We start from the raw sequence: 20,762 nt of genomic DNA on the forward strand, positions 1-20,762 counted from the left end.
CTGTCATTCCGGGGATTTGAATGTCAGAACACAGCCTGCCGCGGTAATGCTAGTCGGCAGCCCGATGATGAAAACTTTGGACAAATCATGAAGAACATTCCAGATCCACATCGTCGGAAGGTTACCGGGGAGAGCCTTTCATTCTGCTTTGACCCCTTGATCTGACAAGTGACACCTACAAAATGAACAGCTCTCCAACTTAAATTGTTTAACTGTAGCCTGATCAGTTTTATTATCTTGCTAATCCGGATATCAGCCGTTTCATCAGAATGGAAGATATGCATATCATGAATTATTTTGACACGGGGACCTTTTAATTTTTGCCAGCAATATTTCACTGCCCCAATCAGGGCCTGCAGTCACTGGTGCCGTTCGCCTCCTGGGATGTCAGAGGACAGCGCACTCCTGACAGCACCAAATCATCCGGGAGCTGGAACGAGCCTTCGCTGCAATTATTACTGTCTTCCGTAGTCATGCATTTCATTACAGCGCAGGCAGCCAGGGCCTTGGGGTTCAGGGCAGCCTTCTCCAGGAAGCTCTGCCATTTTATGGGCTTGTGGAGCTCTGGGGTGTGATTTCCCCTCTCCTTCCCCTCAGTAGACAAGGCGAGGTGAATTTCTAATAAAAACAAAACACGAGGCCGGCACTGCGGGAAGAGCAAGCTCAGTACAGGACATTAAGCAGCAGTGAGGCAGCGTGAATGGCCCACTTGAAGTTTATGAAAGCAGTGGTTAATCAGCAATATGGTTTGCTACAGAGAGAAATAAAGAACAGTTTATCGGGGGGGGGGGGGGGGGCAACGCTCCTTTCTAAATTGCAAAGTGCTCAGAACGCTTTCTTAAAGAAAACTCCCTTTTCCCTTAGATGTGTTTCTTAATTTCTCTCTCCCCTGTGGATCATTTTCTCCTTTTGAATTTCCATCCTAAGAGGATCCAGCCCCCTCGAAGCCTGACCCGCATGGTCTGCATCACCGACCTGTGCTTTGGCACTGTGCCATCATCTGCACGGAATAGCCTCTAGAAACACGCTGTCATCTTTACTCTGAGGTGATTACAGAGCCTGTCGCTCATCGAAACTCAGGGCACCTTCTTTCTAAGTATCCGAGGGAGAAAGTTTGTTCTAGTCTCACCAACAACTGATCCATGTTTACCTTGAGGGCACTGGGAATTATATACTTTATTATGCTTCCTTTTCTTGAGAAGACTGCTAGAAACCTCAAAACTAAATTTGCTATTCCTCAAATTATTAAACATAGAACTACCCTATGATCCGGAAACTCCACGCTGGGTATACATCTGAAAGAATTGAGAGCAAGGACCCAAACAGATACTTGTTCACCCATGTTCATAGCAGTATCATTCATAACACAAGAGGTGGAAGTAACTTAAGTGTCCGTTGATGGACGAATGAATAAACAAAGTGCAGCATATACGTACCATAGAATGTTACTCGGCCTTGAAAAGGAGCGAAATTCTCACACAGGCTACAACATGGATGAACCTTGACGAACTAATGCTAAGTGAAGCAAGCCAGTCACAGAAGGACACAAGCACTGCATGAATCCACTTCCATAAGATATCTAAAGTAGTCAATTTTATAGAGAGAAGTAAAATGGTAATTGCCAGGGAGGCCTAGAAAGAGAGAGATGGGAAGTTATTGTTTAATGGGTACAGAGTTCAGTTTGGGATGATGAAGAAGTTCTGGGCGTGGACAGCAGTGATGGTTGCAGATCAATGTGAATGTCCTTAGTGTCACTGAATGACACACTTTAAAATAGTTAAAACGATAAATTGTATGGTATGTTTATTTTACCACAATTTTATTTTATTTTTTTAAAGATTTATTTATTTATTTGACAGTGAGAGAGGGGTCACAAGTAGGGGAGAGGCAATCAGAGAGAAAGGGAGAAGCAGGCTCCCCGCAGAGCAGAGAGCCTGATGTGGGGCTCAATCCCACGACCCCGAGACCATGACCTTAGCTGAAGGCAGAGGCTTAACCCACTGAGCCACCCAGGCACCCCTATTTTACCACAATTTTAAAAAAATTAACTTTGCAGTCAATCTCTAGCAAAAGTATTGAATACATACTTGTCTCATTACTGCCTTTATTTCTTCTCCTTTATTTCTTCTTCCTACGTTTACATTATCTTTGCTTTATTTTCCTCACCAACTCTTTTAAAATATTATTTTATTGTTGTGTGTTGGTTTTTATAGTACGATGACTTAAAATATTTTTTTGGCAGAACAAGGAAGGACTTCCTATTAAAGTACACTCAGTCTAGCATGACAAAGTTGTTGGTGATTGTGTCCCAGAGAAGGCGTGAGAAATACATATTTCTGAAGTCCATTAGTGACACTGAGATAAGAAGGGAAACCTCTGAGAGGGAAGACTTCCTTTTCACTCCTCCTTGAGTTGGAGGGACCCCTCCCTCCCCGGTGCCACCAGAAGACTTTGTACAGAGCTCTCCTGGGCCCTTTCGCCCAGCCCCGTATCAATATATGTCACTTCTCTCCCCCACTGCCAGCCAGCCTTGTGAGCATTCTACCTCGCAGAGCCTCATGCTCAGAAGGGAGCTTGGCTTAGTGTTCTACTGTGAAATAGTGAATTTCTTAATAACTTCTTAGAGAAGAGCTCCAAATTTTCATTTTGAACCACACAAATCCTGCAAACTCGCAAATTATGTGGTTGGTCTTACCTCCCCTAGACAGTGAGCATCTCTGGGGAAAGAAACCCATCTAACTTTTCTTTGAATCACCAGTCCCAACCCCAGTGCCTGATAGTCAAGTCCACGGAGAGAGTCAATAAATATTTGTTGCACAAACAATGATGGGAACTATAGGAAGCCCTTGTTTTCACAGTTCTAAGTATCCCTTCTTCAAGATCACATATCAAACCTGCTCCAGAAAAAGCCTGCAAACACAGGAAGGACAGGCTTCATGGAGGAAAAGGAAGGTTTATGGTCATGACCAAGAATAAAGAGGACAACGTGCCCCTTAATCTTTCCTAGGTTGGAATCCACACGTAGGATTCATCTTTGATGTGAGGAATGGGCTGTTTGTTGCAGCCAGAGCTCGAGTGGTTGTACCCCAAGCTCCAGCCTCTTCAAGACAGAACTTTGTACAGATTCTTCTCATATTGACACTGTTTTTTAAACTCTCCAGAGATGTGATTTTCACAGCTTCCCTAGATAACACAACTTAGCCACCGCATTATTCTTCACAATTTCCCTAGGACATGAGGCTTTAATAGTTCTCCATTTAAGAAGACAGAAATACAGAGAAAGGGAACAGAGCTGGAAGAAAATCATGAGGAAAGGAAACTGAAAGCTTAGCAAGGAAGACAGACATGCAGACAGTCAGAAAGCAAAACAGCCACCGCGGATCACAGCTCATAACTCACAGCTCGCTTCGGGTGCAGGACCTTTACGATATCCAACTTCCAGAGAAGGTTGTCCAGAAGCTGAGGGCTTCCAGATCATTTGTTTTCATTTCCCAGAACCTAAGAAAATATAAAGAAATATCAACCAAAGAAGCCATTTAGGATCTTTGAAATCTGCCTTATACTTTCTTTCTACGTGAGGATTAGGGGCCAGAGTAAATCAAAGACATTAATTTGAGGCAGGAAAGGGGAAACATAGCAAATTGGTATGTGGAGGGAAAAGAGGGGATACAAGAGGAAATGGCATCCAGGGCAGCATTTTCTAATGTGCAGACTTTGCCTAAGCCACCCCCCACCCACATGCTCACTCAGTTCCTAACAGCATCTTCATCAATTAAGATTCTATGAGACTGGCAGGCTCCGAGATCAACAGTACCATCCACATATTCACTATTCCACTGGCAAGGCGAACAATTCCGAATATTAAAAGTAAAGCAACACGTTCTGCCATGTCTTTTGTATACAGACAGCTGAAGCTGCGTGAAAGTTTGGCACCAAAAGGCCAAGTACCATATTTTCAGCCACCCACACGCCAAACCCCATAATAACTACAGACTCTAGATGTGAAATTTTCAGACATTTGCAGTGAAGGAAAACTAATAGTCATGTTTCTTCATGTGCTTCCTTTCCTAACAGGGCAGTTTCTCAACTTTAAAACCTCGTCAATGTAAGCTAAAGAGAACAAAGGGTGCTGCAGAGATATTTTCACCAGATGTCAAATGGTGCTTATTTATTTAAACAGAAAACCCCACTTTGTACATTTGGTTCATTTAGTGGTATGTGCTCTGTAACAAGTATTTTTTATGAGTAAAAAGCTGCCACCAGTGTGCTTAAGTTACAATAGGGCTTCAGAAAAGTCTGTTAGCTGAGACTAAATATTGCTCTTTTTGCTTTTGGTTGAAATGTAAATTTCATTGCCGTCCTCCCTCTATTACAGGAGAAACGTTGTTGCTTAAAGTCATAGCAGGACTAATAATTCGTTCTCCCTCTGTGGTCAAAGCTAGAGGCAAAGTTGTTTGGTTCACTGTGCTTTTTAAGGTAGGTATATATGCTACAGAGCATTGATTTTCTCAAACATTAACAGCAGGAAACATATCAATTCCCTCTTGTGTGAATAACTGGGCTTCCAGGACCTGAATAAGCCATCAGAACCTACAGGCTGAGAACTTGTGTTGCCCACTGCGGATAATAAAATAGGTCATCCAGCACTCCTCTGAGCCTCTGCAGATAAGGAGCATGTTAACTTGTTCTATAAATGAAGGGCCTGTATGTCCCTCATTCTGCCAGATAGAAAATGTAATTTTAGGTCAGACCCTGGTCAAGGAGTGTCTCCACCTGTCAAAGACAAGGTGTTTCAAATACCCCTTCTACCAATAAGGTGAGAAACAGTTGGACAGAAATCACACCTGGCAAAGACTCAGAAAAGACCAAAAAGCTTCAGAGATAAGCAAATAGAGAAGGGATGTATTCCGAGATTATCAAGTACTCAACATCATATTCTACAGAGCATAGTGCAGAGGGCCAATCCCCTCAGAAATACAATGAATAAAAAGAATTTATGAGAACTTATATCTTTGTATTTCCTGAGGCCTTCAGGTCCCTGGTATAAGAAGTGAACTCACAGCACAGAAGGGCCAGAGGCATAAATGAAGGGGAGAACTTAGGGAAAGGTCAACTACACTGGGACAATGGAAGAAGGGGAGCCCCAGCTGAGTGTGAACAAAAATTATTCACTCAGTATATTTGGTGACGGGTTTTCACCAGTTCCTTGATGAAGAGAAATTGGTAGATTAAAACCAGCATTACTGTGTGTACTTGTTATATATCATGATACACATATTAGATATATAATAACTAGTACATAATACAGTATCCATATAGGATAATATAGTGTACATAATTTTATTTAATATAACTTTTCAGTAAAGTGTACATAGTTCTCATCTCATGCTATGCCTTATCCATTTTTAACTTTTCTTTTTCAAACCCAGGATTATATAATCCATTCAGCTTTATGTTATACTTAGAAATCTGGATAAACAGGGCCAAAATAATATTCTAATGAAAATTTAGACCTATTAGATATTATTTATCAGATATCCATTGATGGACTATCATAGATACCATCAGTGATGTGGCATCTCATACGGAATGCTAACTTAACTTCCTTCTTTATCAGGACAGTGGCTTACTTATATTTCCTAAGAAAACCTGCCACTACAAAACACCTAAAAATATGGACCATTTTTTAAAATTCTTTTAAATGAATATATGATCCAAAAAAAGTAAGCAAAATCTCTGGGGGCCAAAAATAAAAAGGAAACTAAAAACCAGAGTGGCAAGCCATCTCTGAGCTTTTTACTGCATTGAAAACATTCATTATTCACCAAAAGCAAAGCTATGTTTTAATGGCCAAATAAGAATAGGACGCATGGCCTTGGGCCTAAATGTAGAGAGTTATAATGGAATCCCCTGATAATCAGAAATTTTCAAAAATTTCAGAGAAAGAGGATGTGAGGACGATCTTCTTTTAAAGAAAAAGATTTTATTCATTTATTTGAGAGAGCGAATTCACATGAGCAGAGGGTAGGAACAGAGGACAAAGCCAAATCCCCACTGAGCAGGGAGCCCAACGCGGAATTCAATCCCAGGACCCCAGGATCATGACCTGAGCTGAAGGCAGACACTTGACTGACTGAGACACTCAGGTGCCTTGTGAGGGCAATCTTGCTACATCTGTCACCTCATTGATAGCCAGGGTTAAGTCAGCAGATCTGGCTCATGAGGCAGGTATCCCCAACCTCCCTCACCTCTCCATGTGTGTTACTCCAAGCTGAGGCTGGGTCAGAGAACAACCTTCCCCAATGGAGAAGGACCACTTGTGGGTTAAATGTATAGAAATAGCCGTGTGCCCCTGCTAGTACCTCCAAACATGCTCCCCAGGTCCATTTGTAGGAGAACATAAGGAAGTCAAACTTCCAAGACGGCAGACACAACCAAATGAGGCTCTGCATGTGGCAGTCTGCCTTTCTTAAAAAAAAAAAAAAAGAAAGAAAGAAAGAAAAGGTTTTTCAGAGAAAGAGGAAACTAAAAGAATATCAAATCTCCAACTTTTAATCATAATAGTATATATTTTCAATCCCAGACTATATTCGGGTTTAAAAAACAAAAAACAGGGGCACCTGGGTGGCTCAGTGGGTTAAGCCTCTGCCTTCAGCTCGGGTCATGATCTCAGGGTCCTGGGATCAAGTCCCTCTTTGGGCTCTCTGCTTGGCAGGGAGCCTGCTTCCTCTTCTCTCTCTCTCTGCTTGCCTCTGCCTACTTGTGATCTCTGTCTGTCAAATAAATAAATAAAATCTTTAAAAAATTAATTAAGTAAGTAATTAATTAAATTAAATGAAGAACAAAAAACAGATGCACCTGGGAGGCTGAGTCAGTTAAGCAACCGACTCAATTTCAGCTCAGGTCATGACCTGAGTGGGATCCAGCCCTGCACTAGGCTCCACCCTCAGCAGGGGAGTCTGCTTAAGATTCTCTCTTTCCCTGGTTCTCTGTCCCTCCCCCTTCTCTGTTTCTCTCAAATAAATCTTAAAAAAAAAAAAAATAGGGGCCCCTGGGAGGTTCATTAGGTTGGGTGACCAACGCATTTTTTGTTCAAGTCATGATCTCATGGGTCATGGGATCAAGCCCTGCATTGAGTTCTTTGCTCAGCAGAGAGTCTGCTTAAAGGATTTGATCCCTCTGCCTCTCCCCCCACATTCTCATGTTCCCTCTCTCGAATAAATAAATAAATCCTTAAAAAATAAAAAAGAAATTAAAAAAAAAAAACACCAGCTCTAGGAGAGCACATTGATGCAATGAACACTGGGTATTATATGACTGATGAATCACTAAACTCTACCTCTGAAACTAATAATGCACTATATGTTAATTAATTGAACTTAAATTTGAAAAAAAAATACCAGCTCTAATGTTGGAGAATATGGAAATATGGGCCTATATCATTCATGGTCCAGAAATTTGAGATATCAACATAAAAAGTAATACCTAACTTGTAATACTCCTCTAAAATACCTAAAAGAACCAAATATAAAATCTCCCTTTAGAAATACAGCCTCAAGCTGGTCAATCAAGGGTCACATAATAACTCTATGTATCATATTTTGAGGAACTGCCAAACTGTTTTTCAAAGTGGTTACAAAATTTTACATTCCCACCAGCAGTGCATGTAACTGCCAATTTCTCCACATCCTTGCCAACATTCATTATTGTCTATCTTGTTTTAGCAATCCTAGTGGGTGTGAAGTGGTATGGCACTCTGGTTTTATCTTTTCTCTAATGGCTTATGATATGGAGCATCTTTTAATGTGCTTATTGGCCGTTTGTTTCTCTCCTATGGATAAATGTCTACCCAAATCATTGGCCCATTTTTAAATTGGACTATATGTACTGGTGTTGTTGTTCATTTATAAAAGTTCTTTATATATTCTGAACACAAGTCTGTAATCAAATGTATTACTTACACATATTTTCTTCCATTTTGTGGATTATATTTTCACTTTTTTTATAATGTCTGTTGAAGCCCATAAGTTTTTGAATTTTAAACAGATTTTACTCTTTAGAGCAATTTAAGTTTGCATCAAAATTGACTAGATGCTACAGAGATTTCCCATCCTGCCCCCACTCATGCATAGCCTCCTTCATTATTAACAACCCCTCATCAGAGTAGTACATTTATTAAAACTGAAAAACTTGCAATGACACCATTATCACCAAAATCCATAATTTACATTACAGTTCACTCTTGGTGTTGTACAGTCTACTTGTTTCGACAAATGCATAATAACAAGTTCACCATTATAGTATCATACAGAGTAATTTTGCTACCCTAAAAATCCTCAGTGCTCCTACTGTTCATCTTTCCTTCCCCTTAAATCCTGGCAACCACTGATCTTTTTACTGTCTCCATAGTTTTCCCTTTTCCAGAACATCACATACTTGGAATCTTATAATATATAGTATTTCCAGATTGGCTTCTTTCACTTAGTAGCATACATTTAATTTTCCTCCATATCTTTTCACGGCTTGATAGCTCAATTCTTTTTAGTGTTGAATAAAAATCCACTGTTTGATGTCCACAATAACCAAACTATGGAAAGAACCTGGATGTCCTTCAACAGATGATGGATAAAGATATGGTATTTATACACATTGGAATGTTATGCAGCCACCAAAAAGCTGAAATTCTGCCATTTGCAACGACATGGATGGAACTAGAGGATATTATGCTAAGTGAAATAAATCAATCAGAGAAAGACAATTATCATATGATCTCCCTGATATGAGGAATTTGAGAGGCAGGGCAGGGAGTCGTGGGGGGTAGGGAGGGAAAAAATGAAACAAGACGGGACTGGGAGGACGACAAACCATAAGAGACTCTTAATCTCAGGATCAGAGGGTAGGGGGCAGGGGGTAGGGATAGGGTGGCTGGGTTATGGACATTGGGGAGCGTATGTGCTATGGTGAGTGCTGTGAATTGTGTAAGACTGATGAGTCACACACCTATACCCCTGAAGCAAATAAAACATTATATGTTAATTAGAAACAAAAATTTCACTGTTTGGTTATACCACAATTTATTGACCTATTCACCTACTAAAGGTAAATGGGGCATCTTGATTGCTTCAAATTTTGACAATTATGAATATAGATGCTAGAAACATCCATGTTCAGATTTTGATGTGGACATAAGTTTTCAACACTTTTGCTTAAATACCAATAAGTATGATTGCTAGCTTATATGATAAGAGTATGCTTACTTTTTTTTTATAAGAAACTACCAAAATATCTTCCAAAGTAGCTGTACCATTTTGTGTTCCCACAAGCAATCAATGACAGTTCCCATATTCATTCATCATTTAATATTGATGGAGAAGTTAGAGGACAAACATTCCTTGACTTCAAGACTTACTATAAAGATACTTACTTACTATAAAAATACTTACAGTTATTAACACAGTGTGGTATACAAAAAATTCAAATCCTTGCCAACATTTGCTGTTTTCAGTGTTCTGGATTTTAATCATTCTAAATAGGTATGCAGTGATAGTTTATTGTTGTGTTAATTTGCATTTTCCTGATGACATATGATGCATCTTTCATATGCTTATCATATGTATATCTTTGGGGGCTATTTATTAAAGATCTTCGGTAGGTTTTTTAGGTGGGTTGTTTTCTTATTATTGAGTTTTAAGAGCATTTTGTGTATTTTGAATAACAGTCCTTTATCAGATATTTTCTTTGCAAATATTTTCTCCCAGTCTATGGCTTTTCTTCTCACTCTTTTGTCTTTGCAGAGAAGTTTTTTTAATTTTAATAAAGTCCAGATTACCAACTATTTCTTCCATGGATTATGACTTCAGAGCTTTACCTAAAAAGTTGTCATCATAACCAAGGTCATTTAAGTTCTCTCCTACATTATCTTTTAATAATTTCATAGTTTTGCATTGTACATTTAGAACTATGATTCATTTTGAGTTAATTTTTGTGAAATGTGAAGGTCTGTGTTTAGAATTTTTTTTTTTTTGCATGTGGATGTTTAGTTGTGCAGCACTTGTTGAAAAGACTGTATTTTCTCCATTGTATTGTCTTTGTTCCTTTGTCAAAGATCATTGAATATAATTATATGGATCTCTTTCTGGGTTCTCTTTTCTGTTCTATATATTTGTCTATTCTTCCACCAATACCATACTGTCATTAATCTCTATATCTTTAGAGTAAGTCCTATAGTCAGGCAATGTTAGCTCACCAGATTTGTTCTTCAATATTCAATATTAGCTATTATGGGTCTTTTGCCTCTTCACATGAACTTTAGAATCAGCTTGTTGATAGCAACAAAATAACTTGTTCATATTTTGATTGGGATGGCACTGAATTTATAGATGAAGTTGGAAGAATTAATATATTGACAATACTGAGTTCTTATCCATGAATATGAGCTATCTCTCCATTTGTTTACTTTTTTGATATCTTTGATCAGAGTTTTGTAATCTTCCTCTTAAAAGTGTGTGATGATATTTCATCGTACATATAGATCTTGTGCACATTTTGTTAGATTTATAGTTAAGTATTTCATTTCGGGAGGTGCTAATATAAATTTTCTTATTTCAAATGCTACTTTTTCATTTTTGGTATAGAGAAAGTAACTGACTTTTATATATTAACCTTGTATCCTGCAATCTTGTTATAATCACTTATTAGTTCCAGCAGGTTTTTGTTGATTCTTTCGTATTTTCTACATAGATAATCATGTCATCTGCAAACAAGGACAGCTTTATTTCTACCTTCCCAGTCTATACCTTTCATTTCCTTTTCTTGTATTATTACATTGGCTAGAATTTCCAGTATGATGTTGAAAAGCAGTGATGACAGAGTTCATTCTTGCCTTGTTCCTGATCTTTATGAGATTTGAACTTCTCGCCGTTACATATGAGGCTAGCTATAAGAAATTTTTTAGATTATTGAGCTGAAAAATTCCCCTCTCTTTCTAGTTACTGAGAGTTTTTATAATGAAAAGGTGTTGGAATTTGTCAAATGCTTTTTCTGCATCTATTTATATGATCATGTAATTTTTCTTCTCTAGCATGTTGATGTGATGATTACATTCATTGATTTTCAAATGTTAAATCAGTTCTGCATACTTTGTAGTTTTTTTTGTTTTTTTTTTTTTAATTTTTGAAGTCTAATGGCCTTTTTTTCTTTTGCTACAAGTGCTTTCCAAGTCATATCAAAGAAACCATCACCTTGGGGTGCCTGGGTGGCTCAGTGGGTTAAGCCGCTGCCTTCGGCTCAGGTCATGATCTCGGAGTCCTGGGATCGAGCCCCGCATCGGGCTCTCTGCTCAGCAGGGAGCCTGCTTCCTCCTCTCTCTCTGCCTGCCTCTCTGCCTGCTTGTGATCTCTCTATCAAATAAATAAATAAAAAATAAAAAATAAAAAATAAAAAAAAAAAAGAAAGAAAGAAACCATCACCTAACCCAAGGTCACAAAGATTTACACCTATATTTTCTTCTAATAGTTTTATTGTCCTAGCTCTTACATTTAATTCTGTGATCCATTTTGAGTCAAAAATTTTATATAGTTTGAGGCGGGGATCTGATAACCTTTTTACTCTTCTCACACATAGGATACATTCACTGCTTCCCCAAAAGGGACAAAACATAGCCTTTTTGATTGTTTTATTCATTTCTGATTTTAAGATCACATACAGTCCTCTCAGTCAAATGTTGATATGGCTCCTCAAGTTTCAGTGACCTGTGAACAAGGAACACAGGACATCGACATTCCTAACATTCAAAATACAACAGTGGAATTGGATCAGGATAACTATAGTAAAAACTCCATTTAGAAAGGGGAAGAATAAGAAACATCAGAAATCACCAATCATTAAATCCTGTTGCAGAATCCATATAAATTCTGTACCCTGAGGTGGATGGGAGATGGAAAATGGAAAATCTTTGATTGAACTCTTCTGTGCTTACAAAAGAGTTCCCTTGGCATTTTTTCCTTCATCTTAGCAGTTCCTCCTTCTGAAAGGTACCTCCATGAACATCGTTCTTCACAGTCCTATCAGTAGTGGGTATTGGGAAATACCCCTGCTTGGAAGTTAATAAGCTTTCTCAACAATGAATAAGACTTTTTATGGTGAAAAATCATAACCTTTACTGAAATATATCTTTAAAAAGCTAAATAAATGGAGAAATATGCCATATTCAAAGACTTAAAACCTTAATATCATATACAAGCCAAATCTTCCTAATTGCCTAAATTGACATATAAATTTAATACAATTCCAGTCAAAATTTCAGCATGTTTTCGTGTCCATGTATATAACTGAAAATTGATAAGTCCATTGCAAAATTTATCTGAAAGATTAAGGACCCCAAGTACTCCTTAAAAGGAACAATAAGGGAGGAGGATTTGTCTTAACAGATATCAAAACTTAAATATTAAGACCAGGTAGATGGAGAGAAGAAGGGAGTTGAGGGAAATTGGAAGGGGAGGTGAACCATGAGAGACTATGGACTCTGAAAAACAATCTGAGGGTTTTGAAGGGGCGGGGGGTGGGAGGTTGGGGGAACCAGGTAGTGGGTATTAGAGAGGGCACAGACTGCATGGAGCACTGGGTGCGGTGCAAAAACAATGAACACTGTTACGCTGAAAAGAAATAAAAAATTTAAAAATAATAATAATAAATAAATAAATAAAATAATAAGACCAGGTAGTATTAGTGAAGAGACAGACAAGAAATAAGCAGATCTGACCAGCAGAATAGAATAGAAAAGCTAGAAGGAAATCTACATATATGTGGTTTAGAGCTGGCTATGCAGATTGGTGGGGAATGGATTTCCAATAAGTGGTGTGATGCTAACTGGTATTCTGGGGGTTAAAAAAAAAAAGCAAATATCAACCTTACACCCTACCATAAAGAAGAAAAGAAGGTAGCATCCCATTCCTCCACTTACCATCTGTGAGTCCTTAAGAAACTGGTGCAATCTCACCTTGCTTTGGTTTTCTAATTTCATGGCGTTGTTCTGAGGGCTAAATGAGCCAATATACAAAGCACCCAAATCTTAGCAGATGCTTCAGAAAAGCTGTTGCCGTCCCCAACCATTCCCTTTAGTGGAAATGGAGTCCTATATCCCAATGCTGTGAGCATGTTTAGAATTAGCCAAAAGCTAGAATCTGAGATTATGGGTATTGAGGGCACGGACTGCATGGAGCACTGGGTGTTATACACGAACAGTCAATCATGGAACATTACATCAGAAACCAATGACTAACATAACACAATAAAAAAAATTTTTAAAGAAGGATCAATAATACAGCAGGGATATCTAAATTCCCATTCTTACTGCCTATCATTATTCTATTTCTTCAAAAATTCTTCATGAGCATTTAGAGCAGTTTTCTGTGGAATGGGATTTATACTACACGCAACTTTACATTTATCTTGAAATTCTTGTAAGGAGCTAGAAATTAAGTCTGACTATGACTGAGATTATAAATAAACTAATGATAAAACAAAACCACCGGAAACAATTGTGAAATCCCAGAGATTAAGAAACTTTGTTTGATTTTTACCTACACATTTTAAAAAATATTTAGAAGATGTTTGGATTTCTGTTTAATTTTGTGTTAAATACAGATAATATTTTGACAATCTGAAAAACAAGGAACTATCTGCTTTTTAAAAAAAATTTTGTGTTGCTAAATATAGATAATATTTTGACAAACTGAAAAAAGAACTATTTTAAGTGTGGTTTCAAGAGGCTTGATCATAGTTAGCTGGTGTTATTAGTGTCTCCTGAGTACATGGGTTTAGCATTTGCCTTTGAAGAATATTAAATAACATGAAAATATTAGTTCTTGCCCTCTAAGGGTTTATATTCTAGGATAGCTCATTCACTTGGGAAAAAATAATTTTTTCATTTTGAAAACAGCAGGCAGATGGTTTAATCCATTGGGTTTAGTTTCAAACAAACAAACAAAAACATTTTTTGAGGTGTAGAAAAACTAAGTGAAACAGATAAAAACATGTCAAGAGTTTTACATTTAATTTGGCTCTATGGAAACATTCAATATTAAGTGTTAAATATGCATAATATTAACACATTTATTCTAAATCATCAATTTAACATTCTTCTTCAGTTTCCAAGAGATTCCACTGAATTCAGCCAGTAATTTTCCATTACCTATAATGTGCCTGGTTGTGATGCAGAAATTCTATCATCATTGGTTCACTCACCAATGTTGTATACCTACCATGTGCCACACACAATTCTAAGTCCTAGACACAAGAGGCTTTCTACCTATTCATTCAACATCAGTGCTATTGAACTATTTTCTATATCTCCTAACACCAGTAGAGATGCAAGCAACTTTGAAATGTGTTTTGTCTGATATTTTCATGTCACTGCAAATGGCAAATGAGGATGTAGACAAAAAGGAAGTCTTGTGCACTGTTGGTGGGAATGCAAACTGGTGCAGTCACTGTGGAAAACAGTATGGAGTGTCCTTAAGTTAAAAATAGAATACCCTAGAATCCAGCAGTCATACTTGAGTATTTACTCAAACTATACAAAACCACAAATTCAGATGGATACATGCACCTTGATGTTTATAGCAGCATTATCTACAATAGCCAAGATAGGGAAGCAGCCCAAGTATTCACTGATTGATGGGTGGATAAAAAAGAAGTGGTGTGTGTGTGTGTGTGTGTGTGTGTGTGTGTGTGTGTAAAGTATTCCATATACACATATATATGTGTGTATGTGTGTGTGTATATACACACATATATATATATAATGGAATATTAGTCACAAAACAGAATGAAATCAACACCTGTTGTTTCTTGTTTTTTTATTTTAGCCATTCTGATAAGTGTGAGGTGATATCTCACTGTGGTATTGATTTGCACTTCCCTGATGATAAGTGATGAGCATCTTTTCAATTGTCTAATGGCCTTTCAGATGTCTTCTTCAGAGAAATGTCTGTTCATATCTTCTGCCCATTTTTAAATTGGATTACTTGGTTTTTGGGTGTTGAGTTTTATAACATCTACATATTTTCAATACTAACCCTGATATGTCATTTGCAAATATCTTTTCCCATTCTGTAGGTTGCCTTTTAGTTTGACTGATTACTTCCTTCACTGTGCAGAAGCTTTTTATTTTGACATTGTCCCTCCCAATAGTTTATTTTTGCTTTTCTTTCCCATACCTCTGGGGACCTATCTAGGAAAAAAGCTGCTATAGCTGATGTCAGAGAAATTACTGCTTATGCTCTCATCTGGGATTTTTATGGTTTCAGGTCTCATATTTAGGTCTTTAATCCATTTTGAATTTGTGTGTGTGTATATGGTGTAAGAAAGTGTTCTGATTCCATTCTTTTGCATGCTGCTGTCCAGTTTTTCCAACACCATTTGTCAAAGAGAGATTAGTTCTCCTTTTATATGCTCCCATAGCCCTCGTTTTGCTCTTACACACCATTTTTCACAATTATGATTCAGTAATTAGAGTTAACCCTTCAGCAACATGGAGGTCAAGAGCACTGATGCCCCCACACACGTCAAAAATCTATATATACCTTTTGACTACCCAAAACTTAAATACTAATAGCCTACTATTAGCCAGAAGCCTTATTGATAACATAAACAGTTAACACATATTTGTGTTATATGTGTTATATATCATATTCTTACAATAAAGTAAGCTAGAGAAAAAAATATTAAGAAAATCATAAGGCAGAGAAAATATATTTATGGTACTATATTTATGGAAAAATCTGCATTTAATTGGTATCTGTGTGGTTCAAATCCATGTTGCGCAAGGACCAGCTGTATTTGCTTAATGTCTGCTTCTTCTGTTAAACTGTAAGGACTAAAAAAACAAATTATAAGGACTATGAAAACTAGAACCAGTTTTACTGTACAAGCTGAGTCCATGCCTTACCTTTTTACAACTATATCCCCATCACTGAACGTGGTGCCTGGCACACAAGAATAAACATTTAATATATGCATAAGTCAGTGAGAGAATGAACGAATATGATCCTTGGGCTGAATCTATCCTTTATCAGTATCCCCAAATCACTCATTTGTTGTCAAATAGACTTTTTCATCAGCAAATATGAATGAGGATGTCTTTGTATCCTTTGTAATGCACTTTGTAATTCTACCACTTAGCATGTGCCTGGTACACAAAAAGGGTTTTATAAATGTTCGGTGATGGATGGATGACTGAAGGATGAATGGATGGATGAAAGAAACCAAATGCAATAATTAGATTTGTCTATAGCTAAATTTATATGTCCTTTTGTATAAGCATTGTAATCATCCACATCAAATCATCTAAGCAAGTATGAACAGATTTGAAAAAGTGCAGGGAATTAAAGGAAGAAAACAAAAGGGGAAAAAAAGGACTCATGTTTCTCATGAGCTCTTAAAATCTTACTGTCTGTAATACATATTTGGCACTTATAACTGTTACTTACCTTTATATATGTGTCTGATTTATCACCCCAAGCACGTTATAGGCTTCTTAAGATCCAATAACGTATTTTATATTGCCCTGTATCTTCCCCCTCAACTTCTGCAGCAGCTGGCACAATGCCTCGCCTGTAAGAGGTACTCAGTAAACACTTACTGAATGTAGCATGACACAGTGTTGCTATATTCTGACAGTCTAGTTTATTCTCATGTACTGTAAATAAAGGCTAATTTTATCTCCCTGAGCCTTACTCAGTCTGCATCCTGAAGTTCCAGTCTCTGATTGCCAGAATGATGCTGTTTCATTATCTAGATTGCACACACCAGACATAAGGATAGATAAAGAAAAGATGAAAGTTGTTGGCTCAGAGCTCAAGGTATAAAAGTCTAAATTAGACTGGCAATTTTAACAATGGTTAAAGTAACAGTAAGTTTAAAATAGTCATTGTCACTAACAGTGAATTTTCTGATAAGGAAAGAAAAACACTGTCACATCTACAGAGCATCAAAAACAGTAAAATATTTAGGAATAAGTTTAACTAAAAAAGGCAAAAGATCTTTATTCTGAAACCTACAAGATGTTGATTAAAAAAATCAAAGAAGACACAAATAAATGGAGAGGTATCCTGTGTTCGTGGATTAGAAATATTAATATTGTGAAAATGTCAATACAGCCAAAAGCCATCTGTAGATTTAATACCCTCCTCCCACCAAGATTCAATGATATTTTCTTTAGAAGTGAAAAAAAACTTCTTAAAATGTATATAAAGCCACAAAAGACCCTAAATAGCCAACACAATCCTGAGAAAGAAGAACAAAGCAGGAGACACCACAGTTTGATTTCAAGCTATACTATATAGCTATAGCTCTCAAAACAGCATGATACCAGCATAAAAACAAATAGACCAATGAAACCAAACCAAGAGCCCAAATAAAGCCAAGCATATCGTCAACTAATATTTGACAAGGGAGCCAAAAATACTCAATGGAGAAGAGACAGCTGTTTCAAAAAATGGTGGTGGGGATAGATGGATATTCACATTAAAGAGTGAAACTGGACCCAAAGCTTACACCACTCACAAAACTTGACTTGAAATGGATTAAAGACTTACCTGTAAGACCTGAAACCATGAAACACCTAAAAGAAAACATAGGAACAAATCTCTTTGACATAGGTCTTGGTAATGATTTTTTGATATGACACTGAAAGCACAAGCAACAAAATAAAAAATAAACAAATGGGACTATATCAAACTAAAAAGTTCTATACAGTAAAAGAAACCATCAACAAAATGAAAAGACAACCTATAGAATAGAAAAAGTATTTGCAAACTATGTATCTGGTAAGATGTCAATACCTAAAATAGGCTAAAATTCATACAACTCAATAACAAAAAAATTAATAATAATAATAACCCAGTTAAAAAATGGGCAAAAGACTAGAATAGACATTTCTCCAGATAACACATGAAAGGCCAACAAGTACATGAAAAGATCTCAACATCTCTAGTCATTAATGTAAATTAAAACCACAATGAGATAACACCCCATGCCTGTTAAAATGGTCATGATCAAAAAGACATGAGAGGAAAAATTCTTCCAAGGATGTGGAGAAAAGGGAACACTTGTGCATTGCAGGTGGGAATGTAAATTGGTACAGCCACTATGGAAAACTGTACGGAGGATCCTCAAATAACTAAAAATAGAACTACCATATGATCCTGCAATTCTACTTCTGAGAATATGTCCAAAGGAAAACACTAACTGGATAAGATACCTGCACCCCCACATTCATAGCAGGATTATTTACAATATCCAAGACATGGAAACAACCTAACTGTCCATCAATGCACGAATGGATAAAGAAGTGTGGCATACAAATAGTGGAATATTATTCAGCCATTAAAAAGCAAGGAAATTCTACTCTTTGCAACAAGATGGACGGACCTTGAAGGCATTATGCTAAGTGAAATAAGACAGACAAAGGAAGACAAATACTATGATCTCACTTACATGTGGAATCTTAAAAAAAAAAATTCATAGAAAAAGGTTTGTGGTTACTAGAGGTGGAGGGCAGAGAGGGAATTGGAGGAAGTGTGATCAAAAGGTACAAATTTCCATTTATAAGATAAGTAACTATTAGGAGTGTAATATATAGCAGGATGACTATAATTAACACTGTTGCATGATATACAGAAAAGTTACTAAGAGAGTAAACCTGAACTTTCATCACAAGAATATATTTTTTTTTCTTTTATACTCTCTTTTCTTTTTATTGTATCTGTATAAGAAGATGGAAGTTAGCTGAACCTACTGCAGATCATTTCACAACATATGTAAATTAAACCATCATGCTATATGCCTGAAGTTTATCCAGTGATGTAGATCAATTTTTTCTTAATAAAACTAGAAAAATGGTCATTTTGAGTTTTTTTAGGATAATTATAATGTGACTATTTATTTTGTGCTAATAATCTAGAAAAAGATTAAAATGCACTTTCTGAAAGAAAAGACATCTAAAGAGATTTGTGTATTTCTGATAAGCTGTTAAAATCCAAAAGAATAAAAGATCGTATTATCAAGTATATAAATGATATTTTGCTAGTTGTTAAAAAGTCTCATAGAAAAGTGAAGAATGAGGGCTCCTGGGTGGTTCAGTCAGTTAAGCCTCTGCCTTTGGCTCAGGTCATGATCCCAGGGTCCTGGGATCAAGTTCCACATCAGGCTCCCTGCTCGCAGGAAGTCTACTTTTCCCTCTGCCCCTCCCCCCTGCTCATGCTCGCTCTCTCAATCTCTCAAATAAATTAAAAAAAAAAAAACTTTTTTAAGTAAAGAATTAAATAACTAGATCCTGTCAGAGCCAACTACTTGCAAAAAGAGGGAGGAAGGGAGTGGGGAAAGGGAGAAAGGAAGAAAGGCAGAAGGAAGGGAGGGAAGGAGGAGTAGAGAAGGAAGGACAGGTGAGCGTAAGTCAATAAAACTGCACATGATTCTTCGAGTTTGCCAGTCCTTCCTCTGCTTACCTCTTAGCCATGACTAAGCAGCCCCATCACCTGTATGTTCAGTCCCATTGGATTTTTTGAGTCAACCTTGTACAAAGCTGGATTAACCAGTGGACTAATCTCCATTTACCTTGAGATGACAACACCCTCTAGCAAAGATTATTGAGCATGCATCCCTATACATGGATCTTTACTTGCATGTAAATTCACACAAGTTCTATTGTAGATTGATATTATATACATCATAAGACATACATAGAAGTGTAATTTTTTTAAAGAATTAGATGAAAATAAATATAAATGACAGTGCTAGTGTCTCTCTTCTTTGCTCCCATGGATCACGTGCACAGTCCCCAGGATGAATGTTCCAGCTTGGAGACCTTTGGTGGAAGCTCCTCCTGGAAGCCCCAGTCATGTTTTCCTCCTCTGTGTGACTGTGCTTCTACCTCTCTGATTTGCCCTCAGGTTCCCTCTTCCTCCCACCAAGAGCAGGCACCCTCATCTGAATCCCAACCCATTCATCTGGACCCCTGAAACTTAATTTATTTTGTTTCAAATCCCTTCCCCACCCCTGACAGCGTGACTCTGCCCTTTAAGCCTCAGCCTCTGCTCGGGAATGCTATCCTGCAAACATACAGAACACCTACAATCACAACGGTGCCACTCACCTGACTCAATCACAGGCTCTACCTGCAAACTCTTGCTGTTGTATCAGATCCTTTAGGACACCTGGCTACTCGAATGCTGCTCCTCGGAAAGGAAGATGGGAGTTGTTCAAATAAAGCCACCATTCAGTGTATGCCTGGCAACAATAGATACTTTTCTTTCTTTACTTCTGTGTCACATAAAACACAAGCAGGGATATGTCAATCTGACAGACTATAGCAGCACAAATCAGAGTGTTTATTATAATACATGTCTAATATATCTTTGGTGTCAGTTGTATTGACTTTCCTATTAATCATTAGCATACTAATTAAATAAAAATTCATTTATTACCACATTTTAGATTAGATTGGCTTTTTCCCCCTTTATGCCATCTGGTGTGTCTTCTTCCAGTACAGTCTCTTTCAAATATGCAATCTCAGGGTTATAAAACTCTCTGAAAATGTAATAACCAATACCACAGTTAAACAAATGCCTTCAAAGGACAAGAGAATTGCTTTGCTGAACCTTCTGATATCAGTGACATGAGTCAGCTGTGAGTCTGATATCAACAATGAGACCAGTCTGGAACGTTCAGCATCTCCAAAGCCACAGGATTCTCTAAAATGA

General features: G+C 37.4%; 1 long non-coding RNA gene across 1 annotated transcript; it reads right to left on the minus strand.

Annotated features, from left to right (window-relative positions):
• Positions 1 to 270: 270 nt before the first annotated feature.
• On the minus strand, positions 271 to 20,187 carry LOC116882328. Its single transcript, XR_004385629.1, has 3 exons — positions 20,156 to 20,187; positions 3,400 to 3,498; positions 271 to 618 (listed from the first exon to the last, which is right to left on the minus strand). It is a non-coding gene; the product is annotated as an uncharacterized LOC116882328 (long non-coding RNA).
• Positions 20,188 to 20,762: the final 575 nt, after the last annotated feature.

Source organism: Lontra canadensis, unplaced genomic scaffold (genome assembly GCF_010015895.1).
Source record: "Lontra canadensis isolate GAN:19392208 unplaced genomic scaffold, GSC_riverotter_1.0 scaffold83, whole genome shotgun sequence".
Lineage (NCBI taxonomy): Eukaryota > Metazoa > Chordata > Mammalia > Carnivora > Mustelidae > Lontra > Lontra canadensis.